This window comes from Brachionichthys hirsutus, chromosome 8 (genome assembly GCF_040956055.1).
Source record: "Brachionichthys hirsutus isolate HB-005 chromosome 8, CSIRO-AGI_Bhir_v1, whole genome shotgun sequence".
Classification (NCBI taxonomy): Eukaryota; Metazoa; Chordata; class Actinopteri; order Lophiiformes; family Brachionichthyidae; genus Brachionichthys; species Brachionichthys hirsutus.
Window position 1 is genome coordinate 8,790,859 of NC_090904.1, and position 9,110 is coordinate 8,799,968.

The following is a 9,110-nucleotide window of genomic DNA, read 5'->3' on the forward strand; positions in this document are numbered from 1 at the left end:
TCTTTTTGCAACGAGACGGCAGGTCGTCTGGAGAGTTCCCCATGGCGCCAGCGGCGCGATTGTCAAAGGGAATAAGTCGATGTGTTAGTCACCGGGAGTAAACCAGGGAAAGGAAGTCTGTCCTGGGAATAGACAGAAGCTTCCAACAGACGTCCCTCAGCCAGCGTCCTCGTGTCCCCGAACCACGATTGTTCGTATCATGTCAAACAATCATGACTGAAACCCATAATTTGACCCTGTAATGCCTTTTTATCTGATCCGTGACCCTTCAGCACCCAGATGTGTTCAAACGTGATTTAGTGTAACTCTGCAGGAGTCACGTCTGCTTCCTACGAAACTCTAACGTCTGACCCGCCCACATCTTTTACAGCGTTGAACTGAACCCTCCTGTCCGCTCAAAGAGCTGGACCCAGACGGGGGACGGATCCATCCATCCATCCGTCCGTGTTGCTGTCTGGTGGAGTGTCCGTCTGTCGGTGTAGCTGTCTTTTTTGTCTTCATTAGTCTTTCCAGCTCTCTTCCTCTCCTCTGTCTATTTCCCCAGGTCATCCTTCACTTCCACTCTTTCGTCCTCCCAGCCCGGTCCCTGGTGTCTCTGTCTTCCTCGTTACATCTCCGCTGTCTTCCTGTCCAGTGTCTGACTGTTTCTTCTTAGAGGAGTGGGGAGCTCAGTCAAGCCTGACGATGAGACGGCCCGGCCTGCACTCAGACCGGGGGGGATGGAGAGGAAGACTATCGGAGGAAGAATGTAGAATGTAGGACGGACAGCCCTCTCTGGCTCCGCCCATTACAGCAGCCATCGTAAAATACAGGTTATGCTTCCATTTGATGCAAACAGCCTGAAATGGGTTTAATATCCGGGTCATTAAAGACCGGAGGAGAGAGAAAGCGTGCTGATCATTGCCCCGCCCACACCTGCAGAGCTTGCTCCCGCCTCCTGAACGCTTGTAGAAAAACGGACGGACATGAAAACCAAAGTTTCTCCTGTGCCGCCGTCGCACACCAGATGTTCAGCTTTTAATACGACTGAAGGAGGTTCTGAGGAACTTTACGGCTCGAGGAATGTAAAAAAATATTTCCTGCAGGCGCGTAAAAAAGAAATGAGTTCTGTGACACCAGGGTCCGAAACGTAAAAAATGCAAGCTTCTTAAACGGTATGTATATGAGCAGCTGGCCGGCGACCAGCGGTGACCAGCGGCAGCAACGGCGTCCTAATTAAACCAGCAGCGCTGCTAGCTTGATCAATAAATTCTGACCCGGCTGGCGGCGAGCGAGCCTGAAACCAAAAACTTCAGTAAATGGTGCCAGCAGTGCTAACTTCCTCCCAGGATGGAACGGGAAATATTAGCCTCACCGCTAACATCGACTGAGGGCCAGGAGAACAACGCCTTTGGCTCCACCCACCAGCAGCGGCCGCTCCCGCTTTACGGCTCTGTTAGCATTGTGGGACGCACACAGAACACGCTGCATGATTCCGACATACGGGCCACAAAGAGGGGATCCTTGCTCCGATGTTTGTGAAGTGAAATCCAGACGCTGCTGGGGTTCATCCTGGTAACGGCTGATCACCTCACAATGACTTCATCCGTCTCGGTCCTGGAGGATGGACCGCTGGTACCAGTGACAAGAAGCAGTCCTGGTCCAGCTGAAGCCGGTTCTGGATGGTTTGTAGTTTAAACTACAAGAAGCAGTGAATAATCACAGAGATCATTGCATACACATTTCAATTTTTCCTTTGCAGACCCGTGGGAGGGGCTGGAACCCAGCTGACTGCGCGCTGGAGGCGGGGTAAACCCGGGACAGGTGGGCAGTTCATCACCGGGCTGGCACTCCTCACGTCTGAAGGACTGGAGCCGCTCTGTTCCGGTTTCTCCATTTGATTTACTCATTTCATCTATCTTTGACGCCGCCCCGACACCGGGGGCCAATCAGCTCGCCACGCTACGAGGAATCCTCCCAGTGGTCCAGATGGTCCGGGTTCGGCCCGTGTGTGCAGGCGGCGCTGATGGAACACATGTATCACCGATCCCAGCGGATAGAAACACTAAATTAGAAGCGGCATTCCTGCTGCCATCACTGATGCTCAGTAATACCGCCGATCAATCATGAGTGTGCGTCGCCGTCCGCACACAACCGCGTGTACCTGGGTTTTCTTCCCATTGTCATTCCGCTGCGTCGAGGATGTGTTGTGCGTCGTGGACAAAACGAACAATAAGTCTGGTCTTGCCAATCAGAGCAAGACCAGCTAAAAGCGTAGCCACCAGGCTACCAAGGCGTCAACGTCTCTGTCTCTTTGTGGACGAACGGCAGAATGAACCAGGACATGCCGGAACGCGACGGCCTTCCGTCAAGCTTCGTGAAAAACGCAGCCAACGAACCGGGAAGCAGGAGCGACGGCAGCAGGAGGTGCAGCCGTCAGATCAGGAGGCCTCCTCCCTGTGGCCTCCAGCCCACCCTGCATCGCTGGACGACGCTGGATGAAGGGGACATGTCCGGCGTCCCACAGATGAAACATCCCGCTCCGCGCCAACCCCACTTGTGAAACCGCGCCCACCCGCTGCTGCAGCCATTTTGTTTGGTGCAACGACAGAAAGTTAAAGTTGCATTCTCTTATACAACTAATGATCAGCAGCAGCAACGCAAAGCGCCACAATGAGGCTCTTTGTTGATTTGTTTGTTTCTTGTTTGTTTGTTTCCACCCTGGACCCTCGCCAGTGGATCAGCTCTTTTCTGGTTCTGCTGCTGCGACCAAATCACGCTCCGCTCCAGCCGGACGCCTTCAGTGTCATCAGAGAAAGTAAAGGATGGAGGGATGGATGGATGGAGGGATGGAGCTGTTTATGACAAAGTGATGGGAAAATAACTGACTATTAAATGTGTCTTCAAGAACTCCTCACTTCTTTACGAACCCCGTGGATTCAATATCTGTTAGCAACTAACTGACCTGATTCTGTCTTGAACGCAGCGGGTAAACTCCTCATCATCACTCTTCATCCTCACTCCTCATCCTCACTCTCCGGTGATAAAACAGGCAGCGTGGTACCTGCTGGATATCCCCTATACCTGCTGAAGGTAAATGGCACTTCCTATCAAAGGAAGTGAAAGAGGAATGCAAAGGTAGATGTTCCTCTTCTTCACATCATCATCATCATCATCAGAATCCACCTTCTCCTCTTCATTTCCCCATCCTAAAGTTGCTCCTGCATTCTTGGAACTCGTGGCAAATCCTTTTACACACACACACACACACACACACACAACATGTCCTTATGCTAATGCAATTAAACACTGGTGTGTGGGCGGGGGGGGGGGGGGGGGGAATGAGCGTCGGCGCTGCTTTTGATGATGAGCAGAATTCTGCATTACCATGAGATGGAGGAGGAGGTGCAGAGGGAGGAGAAGGAGACAGAATGCAGACAAGTATTTTTGAAGCAGGGCAAAGGAGGAGTGGAAATGGAAGAGAGAAGGAAATAAAGGAGAGGAAATGAAGTTTTGTGTCGATGTGAGTGGGACAGATGAGATTATTCTCTAATCAATACGTGAGTTTGATCAGTCGTGTTCAGCCCTGATTGAGTTTGCACAGTGAGATTAGTGATCGCATCACATGTTCACATTACAAGGGTACACACACACACACACATGCACTCTATAAAACCTCCACACATCCTGGCCTCCTGCTCTCGGGGGGGGGGGGTCGTTGCAGATGGACGTCTACCTGGCTGCCAGGTGATCCGTCATATTTCTGACCAATCAGGCTGGTTGTAAAGCCACACAGTCCGCTGCAGCAGGACGGATGCATTCCAGAGGGTCTGCCTTCGATGCAACCGGATCGTGTTGTGTAGAACCTTCTTGAACCTTCTGCTGCTTCAGGGACATGGAATGTCCTGGTCCCTTTAATAAAACCGGAATTATTTAAACCAAAACAGCCAGGCATTAAGATTCCACTCTTCCTGCAGACGGCCGTCGGTTCAACCGGCTGGATTTCATACCTCCTCCCATTATCTTATCCTCATTCGTGAATTATTCCCTCCTCAGAAGTGCATTTGGTAAAACCCCAAACACACACGGCCGCTCATTGCCTGAAATATTATCTTTTCCACGCTTTGAAATTTGACGGACAAATTGCCGTTTTAAGGTGATTTCAGTTTAAGTGGATGAAACTACTTCCTGCTGCCTGCGGCGTCCAAAAGTGTCAAAATATAATAAAGTTGTCCCTTAAAGTATCGTGTCTCATGCTGGAAACACGTGCACATACACGGACACGTGCACACACACGGACACGCGTGTAGAAAGTTAATGATCTCATAGCAGCCCGCTCTGTGAGCTCTAGTCGGGCGCCCGGCGTGATCCCGCGCTTCCTGTGACGGCGTTTGGAGCGTTTGATTGAGGTGGACCAACATTATCATTCTCACCGCAGCGATGATATTAAATCTCATCCTGGGGGGGGGTTTAAAGCGCACCGGCTGAAAATCATGGCTGACATTATTGATTCCTGCAAGTTAATTCTTTCTTAACCACACCCCTCCCTTTCTGACCCGCCCCGCATCTCACTTTCTACAGGAAGTGAGATGCCGGTCGTCACGATATCAGTAGATCGATTCAGTTCTGGTTCTGGACTGTTCTCTGTTAGACCCCCCCCCCCCCCTGCTGTGTTTCTATTGGAAGGAATTGATGATAAATCATCCGTTCTAATTCCTGCTGTGCCTTTGGAGCACGGAGCAGCCGATTGGATGGGAATTGTTAGCAATGACGGCTGATAATCAGCCCCCCTCCTCTGAGAACGTCTCGGGATAGATATGGAAATCCTGATCAGTGTCGGCTGGAAGTCATTGATCGTTGATCGGTGAGTCCATGAACAAGAGAGGAAGGGGGCGGAAAATTAGAAAGAAAAAGGATTTGAATTCACTAAACCGACGGAGAAGGACAGGAAAACAGGAATGATGGGAATGCCGCCGGGTTAAATTGGAAGGTGTTTAATTTAATTGTCAAGCCCCATCAAGTTAGTCAGGAATGGAATCCAGGAGCTCCTGAAGGAGAAAACATGTCCTCTCCGTTTCTCCTGATCCCATAAACGGGTCGTTAATGACTTCATCTTCTATTGACGAAGAGCAAAGATGGACGGATGAGCTCGGAGAGGAAAACAGCCGGGTTGTGTTTTTAATCACCATTAAGTTTATTGTTATGATGCAGGTTTACCTGTTTGTGTTGTCGGTGGCACAGAAAGGGTTCATTAAACCCAACTGATTGTTTTAAGGCGTTTCTTTAACAGCGTGTTAGCAGCATAGCATTAGCATGTAGCACAGATCGCTTATATTTGAAAATGAGGCGGGCTGAGGCGGGGCCGGGCGGAGGCGCATAGCTGGCAGAAAAACAGGAAGCTGCCTTTTACTGAAGGTGAAGACGAGGCTCCGGTTCTGCCTCCAGCATGAATCCTGTTAAGGGAACCGGATCAAGTGCGGCTGGATCCTCGCCTGAGGCTGAGGGTTCTGGATTCTGCCCCGAATCTGCGTCCTTGCCCGGGACGTCCCGTCCAGAGACGGAAGCTGCCAACGGGGAACGGCCATGAGACGTGATGGAGGGGGACAGCTGGGTCCTCTATAATAACCCCCCCCCCCAGCTGCTGACTCAAACTTGATTGCAGCTGCATCTGTCCTACAAATATTTCCTGTTGGTCCAACAATATTGTGTGTGTGTGTGTGTGTGTGTGTGAGCACCATAATCTCACAGCGCGACTTTGAGCCAACCAGAAGCTCAACAACAGTTGCAAAGGAAATGACATCCCGACCCCGGCCCGGCAACCAGCCCGTGGGGATGTGGCGCCGATGCCAGCGCCTGTTGGGTTTGTTTTGCCCTCCTTCTCGTCTGTTCCCACCAATCATCATCCAGCACCGCTTCTCCTTTCCACACAATCCACAGCGATAACTTCGGACTCTGCCAGGACATTTCCGTCATTAAAATGACAAATAAAAAATGTAATGAATCCGCCCACGCTGAAGGAGGCGCCGACTTCAGCAGCAACGCTGTTCGTCTGGTATCACCCGGCCGGCGGTTGGGACGCCTGCCGTAGACCGGTACCGGTTTGCAACCCGGTGGTTGGGACGGCTGCTGTACCGGGCCACAACCCGGTGGTTGGGACGCCTGCCGTAGACCGGTACTGGGTCTCGGCCCGGTGGTTGGGACGCCTATAGAAGAGGGGAATCAGCTAATCGTCCCGTGTCTGAATGCAAAGGTATAGCAATCCTCACCATGGACATCAAAGGAGTGTGTCCTCGTGTTAATGCCGATTTTATATATTTATATCAGAGTGAAGCATCAAAAGCTCAAACAGTACGGTGAGAGAGAGAGAGAATAACAGACTGATAGAAAGAGGGAACAGAATTAAAGAGATACAAAGGACAGAAATGAAGAGATTTTGGCGTCCCGCTCTCCGTCTGTCACCCTCAGCCTCCCGAAGAAATCTCATTTCCTCAAGCTGCTTTGCTCCAAACAGAGAAGTGTGTGTGTGTGTGTGTGTGTGTGTGTGTAGATGTGTGTGTGATGGAGGGAGGCTGACAGACAGAAAGAAGTCCAGAAGTGTACCCAGCCACAGGGCATCCAACTGGTCACCATGGTAACTCGGTCCGTGGCGAGCCACGGGCTGCTTACTTCTCCTTCCACACACGATGCACCCTGAGACTAAAACTAGCTGCAGCCCGACCCCTCCCACCTGAAAGGAAAAAACAAAAAGCAAGTGAAGAAGAACGACAGGACTCATCAGGCTTCCGTCTCACCGGAATGAATTCACCACCTGATTCAGTTCCACAAACAGGATTCAGCTTCAATCAAGCTCGGTTTCTATGGCAACTAATGCTGGCAAACTAACGGTCGGCAAGCGCTGTTGCCTCATGGTAAGAAGGTCACAGGTTCAAATCCTACTTGCGGCCTTTCCGTGAAGGCAGGGGAAATTAGGTGAATTTGCATTCCTCCCCCCCATGCCTGACTCCCCCTTTCACTCCCCCCCCCCCCTGATCTCTCTGCGACGTCAGCAGCTTGAAAGATGTTAGCATTTATTAAAACTGACAATATTCATTGCCTTTGTGTGTGTGTGTGTGGGTGGGTGGGGGGGTGTGTGTGGCAGTGGAGAGAATGGAGGATCGGAATCTTCCATCAACGCTGTTGGTTACTGTTATGAAGTGGGAGGAGCTCTGGAGCAAACACACAGGTATCTCCTCCCACCTGATCCCAGGCCACACCCACCCTCAATCTAACTCTGAGCACCAATGGGATGAGCTGATCAGAAACAGGTGTGTGCAAGGAGTGTATAAACAACAACAACAACAGATCTCAAATCTTTCCAGCTGGAATTCCGCTGTCTCCTCTTTGGTATTCCCGTCTGTTCCCTTCCTTTCTGAAACGCTTCCAGGCCTCGCAGCACGCCGGAAACAAACCCAGGCTTCAGTGGGAAAGTTTCACAAACTTTTATTAGGATGGTGGGACTTAAAAAAAAAAAAAGGTATGAGGAGCTAATCTGACAGGAGAAAGGCATCGGTAATCTCGGTTCTTCCTCAACTCGCAGTAAACGCTGAACCCGAATCTAATTTGCGGGGGCGGGGGCGAGTCTATAAACATGAGACGCAACAAAATAAATACTGGCCAATCAGAGCAATGATGTGTTTTTGTTGCTTAAAATATCACCTGAAGAACATTTTAGTGAGCTAATCAGTCAATATTTCAGTGAACTTTTCAGAGTAAAAGAGAGCCACTCAGGGCCCTTTCAAAATAAAAGGGAAGCTGAGATTTTTGAAACGGGTTTCCTTGTTGGGAGGTTCTGTTTGTGTCTGTTAGCGGGATTACAGGAACACTGCTGGATGGATCTGGATGAAATCTGAAGTTGGGTCTTGGTCTAATCCGGATACCCGTCATGGAAGCCGTGAGTTTTCCCGACGTCATTCCATGTTTTCCCTGAATGTTTTTCTGCACGGACAAGCAGCCTCATATCTTTCATTTTCCTTGACTTCCATTGTTTTCTTTGTTATATTGCCTCTTTCTCTCCCTTCTTTCTATCCTCCACCTCATCTCCCTCCCTGTCTTTTCATTTCCTCTCTCCACCTCACTTCTCTCTCCCTCGTTCTCCCCGCCGTTGTTAGGAACGCCGTATCTCTGAAACTCTGGCATGTTATTAAGGTTTAAGAAAGGATATCAGATCCCGTGAATGTCGGTCGTGCGTCCAGAAATTGCGGCTCATTATGGTTTCCATGTTGGGATTAATGCCGGTGGACTTCCCGCCTCCTTCCTCCTACACGACCCCCCCAACTTCTCTCCTCCGGCTAATTTCCTCTCCTTTCCTTCTTCATTGAATTTATCAGACGTTCTTCATTTCTTTTTTGTCGGTGGACGAGATGCTGCGGGTTCATTTAACCATCGTTAAGTTAAAGCGCTCCAACATTTAATGATGAGAGATGACTTTGAATTTTCACCGAAGCTGTAAAGTCTCTTTTTTAATCCCCCCCCCTTTAGGTGCGCAGTGTCAGTGTCACAGTGGCACAGTGGTTAGCGCTGTTGCCTCACAGCAAGAAGGTCGCAGGTTCAAATGCCGCTTTGCCTTCAGCTCCACCCCCACCTGGCTCCACCCACACCCGGCTCCACCCACAGGCTCTTATTCATTGTTTTGCATAAGAACAAAGCGTTTGACTCCAGTTTAATTTATTATCGGTGTGCACCTGTTTAGCAGGTTCTAACGGGTTAAATGTTCTGTGTTTACCTGCAGAACATTTTTGGACCTCTGCGGTTCTGCGTCCGGAACATTTGATGTGTGCAGCATCACTTTGAGGCGCCGAAGTCTCATCAGCACCGAAGCAGCTGGGACTCCTGCCCCCCCATTCCTTCCTAAACCCTTTCCCATGGCCTCAGAAACCCTAAACCCGCCTCCAGATCGGCAGCGCATCCCGTCCGCCGTGCCAGCTGCCGCCCCGTGGAATGTTAAGCTCCACTTGTGGCGAGCTTTGCCCCCCCCCCGCCCCCCGCCACAGAAGGAAAACAAAGGGCAAAGTGGCTTTTCATTGTGTGAGGTTTTCCAATCCCCCCAAATCCTTCCTTCCACCCGTTCTTCCTCTGTCCCCATGACGCAGACG